The sequence below is a fragment of the Arachis hypogaea genome, chromosome 12, assembly GCF_003086295.3.
Source record: "Arachis hypogaea cultivar Tifrunner chromosome 12, arahy.Tifrunner.gnm2.J5K5, whole genome shotgun sequence".
In the NCBI taxonomy this organism is placed as follows: domain Eukaryota; kingdom Viridiplantae; phylum Streptophyta; class Magnoliopsida; order Fabales; family Fabaceae; genus Arachis; species Arachis hypogaea.
The window spans coordinates 24,795,593-24,808,116 of NC_092047.1; the positions used below are offsets into that span (position 1 = coordinate 24,795,593).

The following is a 12,524-nucleotide window of genomic DNA, read 5'->3' on the forward strand; positions in this document are numbered from 1 at the left end:
CTCAAGGTAGGTTTATACTACTTTTTTATATGTCATATCTTAAATATTTTATTTTTATATAAATGTTAACATTTCATGTCATGATATAACGTCGCTTTATTTCATACACATTATGCATTATAATAACCATCAGGCACGGACCTACATAGAGCCATGGGGGGACACTTTCCCCACTCTCATTTCATTTTTTTAAACAAAAAAATATACATATATAATATGCCTCCAGCCCTCCATTTTAATTTCAAATGACCCCACTACAAATAAATTAAACTCAATTATTTAAAACCCCAAATCCATTTTATTTTTCTATCATTTTGACTATTAGTTAACCTAATCAAATTAGTCTTTTTCCATTCTCAAATTCCAGCCGTCACTCATTTATTCTCTTAAACCTTCTTCTTAATTTCATATTTTCAACCTTCTTTTTCTATTTCTTGTCTAGTGGTCATATTCTCTTCATCAAAAGGTAAATTTTAAATTCTCTATTTTGTTTTATATAGTTCTCTATGACTCTATGTATCTTTAAATTTTTTTTTCTTTTTGTTATTTTCAATTGCAAATTTTAATTCAAACAATTATAGTTTATGTATTAATCTATTTTTTTATTCTCTTCATGAATTTATATATTTTATTTTATTCTCAATTTAGTAATCCTTATTATTTATTTGTTTATCTTTCGTTCTATTCTATTATATGTGATTATGTTGCATATAAATTTCTAAATCGAATTGATCAATTTACTAATTTAGAATATATATTTTTTATTTTTAGAAATAGTAATGAAAAAATATTTTAAAAGAAAGCTACCAATATGAAGTCACTCCATTAGTCTCTTCTAATAAAAAGAAGTTCCTAGAATTCAATGTGGAAAGCCTGATAGCTAATCTTGGACAACAACCCAAAATTTCAAATTATGATCCAAATGATAGAGATGAAGTTAGACGAGTTTATTTGCAAAAAAGTCCTTGTCAACCAAGAGAACATGATTTTTCACAAACATATTTTGGGACTTCTCTCCGTAGATTTAACGTTGATTGGTTTGATGAATTTGACAATTCATTGGAATATAGTATTTCAAAAGATGCTGTCTTTTGTCTCTATTGCTATCTTATGAAACCTGATGGTGCGAGTGGTGATGCTTTTGTAAAAGAGAGCTTTTCAAATTGGAAGAAGAATAAGCAATTACAAGTACATGTTGGAAATCATGATAGTGCTCATAATCAAGCTCAAAGAAAATGCGAAACACTCATGAAGTAAAAATAACATATTGAAGTTGTTTTTCAAAAGCATTCAAACCAAGCTAAAAGAGATTACCGATCTCATTTAACAGCAACAATTGAGTGCATTAGGTTCTTATTGCGACAAGGATTGGCTTTTCGTGGTGATGATGAATCGCACAATTCAAACAATCAAGGTAATTTTTTGGAGCTTCTTGACTTTTTTGCTCAACATAATACAGAGATTAATTGTATTTTCAAATATGCTTGTGGGAATCTTAAACTAGTATGTAGCACCTAAAATTCAAAAAGATATTGTTAGTTATTGCAAGTGAAACTACTAAAGTTATTATTGATGATCTTGGAGATGATATATTTGATGTTTTAGTTGATGAAGCTGGAGACATTTCTGTTAAAGAGCAAATTGCTGTTTGTTTACGGCATGTGAACAAAGAAGGAATTGTAATGGAGGGATTTTTTGGCCTTGTCCATATTTCTAGCACAAATGCGTTGTCGTTAAAAGTAGCTTTGGAATCTTTATTAGCAAAGCATAATTTAAGCTTAGCAAAAATACGTGGACAAGGTTACGATGAAGCTAGTAATATGTAGGGAGAATTTAATGGCTTAAAAAGTTTGATCCTAAAAGAAAATGCTTGTGCTTTTTATGTTCATTATTTTGCTCACCAACTTCAATTAGCACTTGTGGTTGTTGCAAAGAAATAAGTTGAAATTGTACTACTTTTTAATTTGCTTGCTAGTTTGTGCAATATTGTTGGAGCTTCTTGTAAATGTAAAGACATGCTTCGGGAAAGTCAAATAATACAAAGACAATTATTGCATTACAAAATGGAGATGTTTCTAGTGGGAGTGGCTTAAATTAAGAAACAATATTAAAAAGGGCAGGTGATACTCGATGGAGCTCACATTATGGTACAATTCTTAGCTTGATTTCTATTTTTTATTCCGTGGTAGAAGTTCTTGAAGTCATTGAGGAAGATGGAAATAATCCTGAACAGAGAGCTGAAGCATGTCAATTATTGAATCATGTTCAATCTTTTGAATTTGAATTCAATCTATATTTGATGAAAAGTATATTAGGAGTTACTAATGAGTGGTCTCAAGCTCTACAAAGAAGTGATCAAGACATTATAAATGTTATGACATTGGTTAACATCAGTAGATATGCAACGGTAAACTAACAACGTTAATCAATAGACAGTCATGTGCATAAAGCTCTATTTCTTGTTATCTGGACAAGGCCTATAATATAACAAATACTCAGAGTATGCCATGAAGTATAGTCAGTCCATTCCCAAGGCTCTAATCAGAATAAACTGCTCTGATACCGTAATGTAACACCCTCACTATCAGAATGTCACGCTTCCGGCTGCGCCACTTTGATAGCAAGTAGTATTACGATGACTTCATATACTTAATAATAAAATAGAAGCTTTTGACTTGAAACCGTATCGCTGTTTTCTTTGAAAAGCCAAAAAAATACTTTTTCTTGAAAACAAACCAACATATAATCATATATACAAAAGTTCTTACATAAATAGCTTATGAATATAATATATATAAGTCATTACAATTCCTATCCCTCTTACAAATTATAATATTGATGGCGAGGGATAAATAAATAATAATTAAAACAATAACATCGAATAAGCAAAACGCAATAAAACTCTTCGTAAGCCTCATCATTCATCTCCTGAAAAGATAAAGTTGTAGGGGTAAGAACCTAACCACACGGTCTCACCACGGAACTTCAGAATTGTTATAAGAAGATATTTAAAGAGAAATCTATTTTTAAGTTCAGTGATTATCGTTGTCTTATGAATCTTTTGAAAACCGACAGTTTAACTATCCGAAAATCCAAAACCTCTTTAAAAAAATTAGTTAATTATACAGAAATCCAAACTCATTTTTCTTATAAAAGAATCTTAAAAGTTTCCTAACAATATGAATGACCAACTTGTTCCAAACATAGGTTCATTAAGTCTATGTTGAACTAGCTTGATATTTCATACTTTTCTAAATCTTAATCAGAAACCAACCATGAAATCAATCAACACTATCATCAATTCAGCACCAATACTCAATCAAAAAAGTACTACACTAGAGCAAACACAGGCAAAACAGACAAGGAAAGCACAGGTATAGATAGCAGTGACAGTAAATAGTTCTGATAGCAGTTAATAACAGTTAAGCAATTAGGCAAAACAAAACAAATTCACACTTAAGCAAAGCATGCAAATGCATATGATGCATGTCTGTCCTATGGCTAATGAGCTCATCTGTCAGTTATATAGCCAGCCCGACATATCCTGGTAGCTAACCATTGGATAATCCCTCTATACGCGCATCCCCAAGCTCAATAATATCCATGGAAAAAATCCTAAACTCATCCATGGGGAGAGACAAAGTCCCAAGCTCAAATTTATATATATATATATATATATATATATATAACCCGGGGAGTTAAAATGTCCGGTCACATCTTACGTACAGAGGGTCAACAATTTGTCTCAATTTTGTAAGTCTCATATATTGTTAATTTATTATCATCATCAATTCATATCTCAATTCCACATTCATTCCTCATCATCTTTCATCCAAATTCAATCATCATCATCCATCCTCCCATTTCGTTCATCAACAATCCCAATTCAAAACATACTTCATTCTTTTCTAAGAAACAAACTTAAAACATATAATCTTAAAAACCAAATCTTTTTAAATAATTACTTTAAACGAAACTTCCAATTTTTATCAAATTTCAGCGGCATCTCCTCTAAAATTTGGACTCTGCCACCCTTTTCGCGTCCCATCCAAACATTCCTCAAACTCTTCTCATTTCCAATTCTCAATCATTTTCCAAAACTCAACTAGTTCTAATATTAAAGTATTTTCAAATCGAACCAATTCCAATAATAAATCTTTTTTCAAAATCAAACCAGCTCAAATATTAAATCATTTATAAAATCAAACTAATTCAAAATCAAACCGCTTCCAAAATCAATTCATTTTCATATCTCAAATCATTTCCAAAGTCGATTCATTTATATTATTAAATTAACTTCAAAACCAAGAAAACCCACTTTTCATAATAATCAACTAAATAACTTTTCAAAACAATTTCTTATCAACAACCACACACCACTCAAGCAATCAAGCAATCAGTAATTCAGTCCAGCAAACAACCACATCCACAAGATAAACATAATCACAGAAGTATATTTTTCACACCAATATCTATTTATAACAAATCTGTAATATAAAATAAATTTTAAGAAAAACCCCTACCTCGAGGAGTCAAACCCGCAATGATTCTAACGCGATAAGTTCCTTTTTCCCTCGGCTCGCAACAGCAGTAGCTGCATCCACAGTTTTGCTTACTTCTGCAATAATAGAAATAGCTTTAATTGTAACATGCAACCTCGATAACTCATGATATAAATATCTTGTGAAGCTTCTCTTGCAACAGAGTTCTCTTGGCATAAATATTGATGAAGCACTATCTTTATTACGAGCCAAGGAATCAACACATGATATAAATAGTAAGCAATGTTCGAATGGCAACGATCGTCCTTCCTCATCAACTCGTGATCCAAAGTGATGACCAGGTATAACAAAAAAATTTGCAATAATTTATGTGATTTATCATTTATTGGGAATGGACTATCAACATTTTTGGCCTTTGCTTTCTCTGTCTTCTGCCATCTTACTTTATGGTGGCTTTTGCAATACACTCTTGCTATTTTTAATCAATCATCTTTTTTTCTTTTTCCTTTTTAATTACTTATTTTTGTAGCGTTATGCTACTGTGAGGAAGAAAATTTTTTCCTTATTGCAGAAATAATGTGGCTATGTTGGGGAGTGATGCGTGTTGTCACTGCAACAGACTCTAGTAACTGCTGTTTCATTCGCAAGAATGACAGAAATTGTCAAGGGAGTTGTTTCATATCTTTATCTTTTCATTTTTTCCCCTTCAAATTTATGTTTCAGTCATTTATTTCTCTGTTGCTTTCTCTCAAACATAAATTGATTAATTTTATACGATAGTGATAATAAAAGAATAATCATTAAAAAATAAAAGAGAAAAATCTAATATAGCAGCAACGTTATTTCCTTCCACACCAAACAGTTATGTGAGTGAAGTCTCTTCCTGTGAGCTTGTTCCTTCTGATTCTATGATTCTAAATAAGAACTACTAAGCTAATACCTTTTTGGAGCAATCATCGTTATCTGAATTGCATTTCTCTTTCTCAGTTTACTCAGGTACTTCATCAAACACATACCATGCATCATTTTTTGTTATTGCACCTTTTATGTTTCAATTTTTTTTTTAAATGCAACTTTAACTAAACCCCAATTCATTTAAATGCAGCAGTTATTGGACTCAGTGGAGGCAAGAGGATTTTGAGTTCATCATACCATTACTTTGATGTTACCGAAAAGCTTTCATTTGGCACTGATTTTGGATCCACACACTATCAGATTGTTCCAACAAAGTCAAGCATAGATATAAAATATGCAAATAGATTGACATTATTTTGATAAATATTAATTACTATTTTGTTATGACAATTATTGTTAGACAAGAATTTTATTATTTTGTTGAGAATTATTGATGAACATGTATTAGAAATACTAATTGAACTTTTTAATATCTATTTTAATTAGAATTTTATTTTTAGTTATTTTGTCTCTTTTATAATTATTTTTTATTGTGCACAAATTTATTTATTAATTAAAATAATTACACATGTATGAACAAAAAATTTTATTGTAAATTTTATTTTTTATATTTTTATTACAAAAATAATTTTTATTTTTATCAAAAAGGCAACCCTTTTATTAGTTGCATATTTTGAATATTAGACAACACTTGTATGGTTGCATATCCAAAAGAAAAAGCAACACTTGTATAGGTTGCATATCCAAAAGAAAAGGCAATATTTTAAAGGGTTGCATATTCAAAACTAATAGGCAACACTTCAAAGGATTGCAAATTCCAACTTATAAGCAACACGTAAAAGAGTTGCATTTTATTGCAAATAGACAATACTTCAAAGGATTGCAAATTCCAACTTATAAGCAACACGTAAAAGAGTTGCATTTTATTGCAAATAGGCAACACTTTTTAGTAGTGACCAAAATACGAGAGAAGAGACAACACTGCAAAAGTGTTGTCTCAAACACACCTTTGAAGTGTTGTTGTTTTTCAACCAAAGGCAACACTTACCAAGTGTTGCTCTCAAAAGCGTTGCTTTTGAAACAAAAAAGTGTTACCTTGATCTAAGGCAACGGCTGCATATGCAACGCCGACCAAAAACGTTGCCTTAGGCCCAAAAGTGTTGCCATTGATCAAAAGCAACTTTTTGTCAGCCTTTAGGCAACACTTTTTAAATGTTGCCTCAACCTGAAAATGTTGTAGTGATAGTAAAATAGATAACCACCTTTTAGAGTAGTTTCACCTTTGATGATAGATGACCATTTTTTTATTTTAAAAAGTTATTGAGATCTTCATTTTAGATGAGTGGAAGATATCTTAGAAATTGGTTGTTTATTAAAATAAGCAGAGCCAGTCTTTGTGTTGTCATATCCGACCTCTATGAGATCGGATAATTATAGTAGAAGTCGATTTTTTTATTTGGATTTTATTATTCTAAGCTTGTTATATTTTGAGCTAAAGTATAAACAATAGATAATTTACCTTTTATATGCAGGACACACCAACAAATTTTCCCTCTCTTTCTTTTTTTTTCGCCCCCGTATGGCGACATGGGGCGAAAAAAAAGAAAGAGCTCCTATCAACTTGTTTCGACTTAGGATAATAAGCTCATGAGCTTAGTCTTACTTCATCTCTGAGAAATGAAAGAAAACTTCCATCTCCAAATTTAACTCTGACGTAGCTCGCTTCTTTTGGGGTATGAAGCCGTGTCAAACCAAACTACCCAACAAGCATTAGCTCTCCCGGAAAAGGAGGTGATCCAGCCGCACCTTCCAGTACGGCTACCTTGTTATGACTTCTGGGCAAATCAATAAATAAGCCAAGGGGATCAAAAAATTACACGAATAAGCCAAATCAAAAATTGGTTCATGAATCAACCAGTTCACATTTCTATATAGTTCGAATCACCTTAATTCGAACTTCATCTACATGTAATTTGAATCATACTGATTCGAATTACCTACACATGCACACACCCACTGATTCAAATCAACCTGATTCGAATTACACCCACACTAATTCAAATTAGGGTGATTCGAATTACACACAGACACGTGCACATAGTAATTCGAATTGGGCAGATTCGAATTACTCAATTTAAAAAAAAAATTAAAAAAATTTAAAAATATATATTTCTCGAGTAATAACTTAAAAAATTTATTAAAAATTTTTTTAAAAAAATTAATAATTTAAAAATTAAAAAATATATATTTTATTTCATACGTTAAAAAAAGCTAACAAAATATTTAATTACGAGACTTCTTTAAAATATTAATGAGTTATCAATTCAAATTCCATACAATACAATACTCTGTTTTTTTTTTTTACCAAAGATAGGAGACTCGAACCCGCAACCTCTTAATTGAGTATGGGGAGACTATGCCATTTGAGCTATTACTCATTGGCTACAATACAATACTCTGTTGCCCATTTTTAATAGCTCATGAATATTTTTTAATAAATTTTTTTAATAAATTTATTTCAATTATATGGTGAGATATTACATAATTCGAATTACGCATGGAAAAGTTCGAATCACTCTGATTCGAATTATATGGTGAGCAATTCGAATTCTATACAATACTCTTCTGTTCATTCTTGATAGCTCATGAATATTTTTTAATAAATTTATTTAAATTTATTTAATATTTTTCCATACAATACATCTTTTAAGCCATTTTTTTAAATTATTTTGTATGAAATAACATATATTTTTTAATTATTTTGTATGGAATAAAATATATTTTTTAATTATTTTGTATAGAATAAAATATTTTCTTTAATTTCTAAATTATTATTGACTATGTAGAGTATTTTATTTAAAATTTGAGTATATGCATGTATTTACCTAAGTCATTAGAACATTACAAATTTTTATAGTACTCCTAACATTTTTTAAGCCATTTTTTTAAAATTATTTTGCGTTAAATAAAATATTTTTTATAGTATAATTGAAATAAATTTATTAAAAAATTTTATTAAAAAATATTCATGAGCTATTAAAAATGGGCAACAGAGTATTGTATTGTATGGAATTCGAATTGATATCTTATTAATATTTTAAAGAAGTCTCATAATTAAATATTTTGTTAGCTTTTTTTTAATGTATGAAATAAAATATATATTTTTTAATTTTTAAATTATTAATTTTTTAATAAATTTTTTTAATAAAATTTTTTAAATTATTACTCGAGAAATATATATTTTAAATATTTTTAATAATTTTTTTTAAATTGAGTAATTCGAATCTGCCCAATTCGAATTACTATGTGCATGTGTCTGTGTGTTATTCGAATCATCCTTATTCGAATTAGTGTGTGTAATTCAAATCAGATTGATTCGAATTAGTAGGTGTGTGCGTGTGTAGGTAATTCAAATCAGTTACATGTAGATGAAGTTTGAATTAGGCTGATTCGAACTATATAGAAATGTGAACCGGTTAATTCATGAAAAAATTTTTAATTTGGCTTATTTGTGTAATTTTTTGATCCCCTTGGTTTATTTTAGTGATTTACCCACAAATTTTGTTTCGTGACTTAATAATATTAATATCGACTTATTATTGATAATTATTGATTACCCTATCAGCTAAAATGGTAAAATTATTAGCATAACAACATTGATTAAATAAATAAAATTTTTATACGAACACAAGGCACTAAATAGAAGCTGAAAGGCTATTAAAATTTGTTGTCTACGTTAACTATGTGTTCTAATTTTTATGCTTTGACAATATTTTGAAATTATAAAACATAAATTTTATTTTCTGGGGATTGATTACAAATAAATCAATGATATCTTGTATTCAAGGTTAATTTTTTCCATGAAACTCAGCCATTCATATATTCCAAATACATATTATACCAAAAAAGAGAATGACAGCGGAAAAAAAAACGACTGTAGAATTATAAATCGCCTTTCCATTAGAGGAAAAAAAAAAATCGTATTTCCATTGCAAAGGAACATTGAAGAGTAAGAAAAAAAAACATTGAAGAGTAAGAAAAAAAAAAGGGCTATAGTTTTTTATACTAACATTTCAAATTGAAAAATTTTCAAATCACACTAGTCATAACATTGATAAAAGTGTTAAATAAAAAAAAGTTAATAGTTAAATTATTCTTTAAAAGATAGGCTAGATATTATTTAAATTCGTTTTTTTGAAAAATTTTATTAATCAAATTAGTCCTTCAAATATTATTAATTAATTATTTTTGTCTTTCGGTCACTTAACTAGTAGTTTTTGTCGACAATTGATGATACGGAATGTTAACTCACATCATACTTGATACCTAATATATTCAATTAGACGCTGAACAAATATATTATAAAAATTTATCAATTTAGTGTCGTTAAATTATAGGGTTAAGTACTGTTTTTGTCCCTAACGTCTTGGGTCAAAATCAAAATCGTCCCCGACCTTTTTTCGTTATTAAAATCATCCTCAACATTTAAAAACGCTTTTAAAATCATCCTTTCCCGAATTCTTGGACCAAAATACCCTCATCATCATCATTCTCCTCTTCACCTTCCTCACCCCACCACCTCCACTGCCACCAACATTGCCGGCTAGAAGAAGAAGAAGAAGAAGGCTTCGCCGGCGAAAAACGACGCAGCGACAGCAGTGGCAACCCGCAACCCCTTCCTCCTTCGCATCGCTTCTCTCTCTTTCTTCTCCGATGAACTAGCGGTGGCAGCACCTCCTTCACATCGCTTTTCTCTCTCTCTCTCTCTCTCTCTCTCTCTCTCTCTCTCTCTTATCCGATGAACCAGCGACCCAGCAGCGGAGAACCAGCGACCCAGCGGCAGCAGCAACCCGTCCCTCCCTCTCTTCGCATCGCTTCTCTCTCTTCTCCAATGAACCAGCGACGGCAGCGCCTCCTTCGCATCGCTTCTCTCTCTCTCTCTCTCTCTCTTCTCCAATAAACCAGCGACAGCAGCGACGACCCTGCAGCAGCAACGGCGGCCCTACAGCAGCAACCCATCTCTCCTTTCTTCGCATCGCTTTTCTCTCTTTCTCTTCTCCAATGAACCAGCGGTGATCCAACGATGACCTTGTAGCGGCAATGGCAACCTAGTGGCAATGCTGTCACTGCGTCGTTTTTCTCCGGCGAAGCCTTCTTCTTCTTCTTCTTCTCGCCGGCAATGTTGGTGGTAATGGAGGTGGTGGGGTGAGGAAGGTGAAGAGAAGAATGATGATGATGAGGGTATTTTGGTCCAAGAATTCGGGAAAGGATGATTTTAAAGCGTTTTTAAACATTGAGGATGATTTTAATAACGAAAAAAGGTCGGGGACGATTTTGATTTTGACCCAAGACGTTAGGGACGAAAACAGTACTTAACCCTTAAATTATATTAGGATTAGAATTTATATAATTGAAAAAATGGATTAAATTGATGGATTTTCATAAATATATGTTCAGTATCTAATTGAATATGCTAGGTATCATGTATGTTGTCAGTTAAGTTTTATATCATCAATCTTTGATAAAAATTATTAATTGAGTTACGAAAGGACAAAAATAATTAATTTTTAATCTTTGAAAAATTAATTTAATTGATATAATTTTTTTAAAGACGAATTTGAAGAAGCACTCATTTTTTAGGGACTAATTTGACTATTGAATATTGATTCAATTAAAAAAAGGTTTAATTATTCTATTGATCCCTATACTTTCACCAAATTTTTAATTAGGTCCCTATACTTTTTTTCCTTTCAATTGGGTCCCTACACTGCTTTAATTTTGTAATTAAGTCCTTCCTAGTGTAAAAAATATTAGAGTTAACTGAACATTTCTTCGCAAATTGAAGGTATTTATAATTAAAAACTTAATTAAATCTTTGACCGCATGTATTTTGGTAAAAATATTATGTTAACTTTAACATTTTTAACATGAAAAGGATGTAATTACAAAATTAAAAGTAGTGTAGGGACCCAATTGAAAGGAAAAAAAGTATAGGGACCTAATTAAAAATTTGGTGAAACTATAGGGACCAACAGAATAATTAAACCTTAAAAAAATAGGTCTTAAGAAACTTATTAATGGTAAATTGGTGGTTTGTAGGAAGAAACAAATATGTATACATAAAACTTTGAGTATGTAAATAATGAGAGAAAAATATATTTATCAGAAGAAAATAAATAAAACATACTTTTAAAAAAAATCGATTATTTTCTATAAATATATATAAATTTATTTTTTAATAATTTAATATTAAAAATTATAATTAATAATTAAATCCCCAAATAGTGTGTTCTAGAATAATTTTTCTTAAAAAATCTACTTTAGACAAAAACTCCACTCTAGATAAGAGAAAGAATAATATTATGATGAAAAAGATTTAAAAAAAAATTGTTATTCTTATAATAAAATATTAAAAATATAAAAAGTTTTGAGCGTCAGTAATTTTTATTATTTTTTGTCATTATTTGACCAACAAAAATATTACATTATTTTTAATAAATAAATTTTATTAATTTATGTGTGTAATTTGAAATTATGAATAATATAAGTGCATACTATATTGATTATGTGTACAAATTCTAATAAATATAAGTACAAATTATATATGTTTCTTATATGTAAAACTTTTATAAATATAAGTATAATTTATTACTGGCCAAGTATTGACGAAAGATAATAATATTTGCCGATGATGTCCAAAAATTTTGAACCAATATTGTTCAAAATGAACACTCCTAGTTACAACTATAGTTCTGGAAACCAAATTGGATCACTCGGTTCACTCGGTCTAATCGCAAATTGAACATCAATACAATTCGATCAACATAAAAAAATTACTGTCTTTGGAACCGACTAAAAATTGATGAACCGGCCGATTTTTGACCGGTCAAACCGAATTGAGATTCGGCCAATTCTCATGAAATCACTTTGTGCTGCTAAAAAAAGAACGTGCCAGATTCTCCTAGGTTCTCAACAAGGTTCTAAAAATCGATTTGAATTGTTCGGTCGAACCAGTCAAATTGTGAACCATTGCAAAAAAGAATCGGTCAGATGCCAAAATCGCAATTTTAAAAACCACTAACTGGCCGGGAATCGGTTGGTCGAACC

The 12,524-nt window shown here is 30.1% G+C and overlaps 1 long non-coding RNA gene across 1 annotated transcript; it reads left to right on the top strand.

Moving 5' to 3' along the window:
- The first annotated feature begins 4,684 nt into the window (after nt 1-4,684).
- LOC112729195 (uncharacterized) lies at nt 4,685-5,920 on the top strand. Its single transcript, XR_003166397.3, has 2 exons — nt 4,685-4,843; nt 5,608-5,920. It is a non-coding gene; the product is annotated as an uncharacterized lncRNA (long non-coding RNA).
- The last annotated feature ends 6,604 nt before the right edge of the window (nt 5,921-12,524 follow it).